This window comes from Atta cephalotes, assembly GCF_000143395.1.
Source record: "Atta cephalotes unplaced genomic scaffold scaffold00075, whole genome shotgun sequence".
NCBI classification, from domain to species: domain Eukaryota; kingdom Metazoa; phylum Arthropoda; class Insecta; order Hymenoptera; family Formicidae; genus Atta; species Atta cephalotes.
The window spans coordinates 942,425-944,652 of record NW_012130139.1 but is presented as its reverse complement, the minus strand read 5'-3'; the positions used below and the strand labels follow the sequence as shown (position 1 = coordinate 944,652).

General features: G+C 28.5%; 1 protein-coding gene across 1 annotated transcript in view; it reads left to right on the top strand.

The window, feature by feature from the left end:
• LOC105624288 (insulin-like growth factor 2 mRNA-binding protein 1) overlaps positions 1–2,228 on the top strand; it is a 62,018-nt gene that overhangs the window by 24,841 nt on the left and 34,949 nt on the right. The window lies entirely within an intron of this gene.

Below are 2,228 nucleotides of genomic sequence, written 5' to 3'. Positions count from 1 at the left end.
ATATATATATATAATGACATAAGATATAGAATAGCTTAATTAACGCCGTCAAGTCTTCTGTACGGAAATATGATATAACTTATCTTTTTCCATAATTCTTTTTGATTGATTTGATATGTTTAATATTAAATTTTACTTTTAAATCTTTTTGTTAAACTATAATTTCATGAAAACTGATTGAGTGAGAAGCAAAGTGTTTGGTCACTCGTCAGTTTTCAAGCTTAATTCACCAAGGCTTCGACAGTTAAAAACACGCAAAAAGTGTGGAAAGTACCGAGATGTTTCTCCGTACGTAAAGATGACAGTATCGATCGTAAATAGCGGATGATTTCCGTGATCATAGGTGCGTGCCGGCCACGTGGCAGCTGCCTCCAACAGCTGTTACCGCTCGAATGCGTCGAGAAGCGCGTTTTCGCTTTTTCGGCGCTTGCTGCCGATTTTTAATGTTTGCGTGTTCGTAAAGAGGAGGCATTCCATTCCTGCGAAAACAGAACGTGTTTCTTATCGGCGATGCATCACCACACCGATTCTGACTGTGATATCGGCACACGCACATCGCAATTATACACAACAGCGAAATCATGTCCGCATTTCCTCATCTCGCTCGACATTGCGAGCTTCTCTCTCCTTACATTTTTGGGCCATGTATAAACGATCAGGGAAATCAGGAAAAAGTCAGGAAATTTTGCAAAATTTTCTAGAAAATTAAAATTTTTTGCTTTAATAATTATTTACATTGCTATGAAATTGCTCGATAGAACATACGACAATATCTAAATCAAGATGAATATACAAAAAAATTTCAAAATATTATTAAAAGCGTAAAAAAAGTCATGACTTTTGTCTGGAAATCAGAGAAACGTTATAGAATTTTTTATAATTATTGATTTTAAATTGATTTTATTTTTATTTATTTCGAGTTTATTTTGTAGATTTTGTTGTTATTTTATATAAGATCAAACTGAACATATACAGTTAACTTTTTGTTCTCATAATCTCGAGTTTGTAGAGACCTTTAATTGCATTTGTTTTATTGAAAAGTAATTTCTAATCTTCATAAAAATTACTTAATACATATACATAATTATTTAATACATAAAAAATACATAAAAAATTACGAGACATTTTTCATACGACTGAACTTGTCATAAATCGATAGGAACGATAGGAAATCGTCGTAAAATTGTTCACGAACGTAGGCGAATAAAGTGTTTGCCAGGGAAGGTTTTTACAAAGAAGAGAGAATGTTTGCAACAAACACGGCGGCATCTTTTCGGCGACAATTTAAACCTCTCAAGTCCTCGAGAATCTCTTGCTGTCATTCAGAAACGTTGAGATTATTCGAGTGCTTTTACGAGAGTAAAAATGTGAGCACATAATGACAGCTTCTTCGTTTTTAACGAAGACAAACAGCGACTCTCGAATATATAACTCTCGATTATCTACCAAAATGATCGAAAGCAAGAGATTAACTCATTATCAATGTCCCAGTTTTAATATTTTCAATTAAATCCGATTTTTGCATAATATAATTTATACTTTTATTACTTACATTATTTTTTGTGTGAATCCTATATAACAGATAAATTGGAATATCTTTGAAAATTTAATGAATAATTGTTTCGAAAGTAAGGGAAAAAAATTCTATTAAAATATATTAATATATTGCAGAATCGAACGAAACTCTAAGAGTTATTTCGATCAATCAAGCTCGATTAATCTTTAATCGACGCAAAATAAAACGCAATACGCAACCATCAAAAAATCAATTAAGCAGTTTTACAATTCAAAACACATATTCTGCTTTTTAAATTTTAAGAGCACATGTAGCATAAATAAAAATTTTACAAGAATACGTGTTATAACTATTTAATTAGTTTTAATATATATATTTAATTCTATTTAAATGTATTTTAATACACAAAATGTTACATATATTAACATATTTTATACATTTATATTTCATAAGATAAAATTTGTAATAGATACAATTATTTGTGCATGCAAAGAATTAAATTTATAATATATTTTAACATATTAAATTTATATATATATATATATATATATAAGTTTTACACTGAGAAAAGAATTTAATAACTAAATATTGAATGAAATCATTTCAACCAAATATTCAGTTAACATAATAAAAAATAATATTACTTTTCTAAACGTTTATTATCAAAGATATAATAATGTAATTAACTATTTACTAATAATTACTAAATATT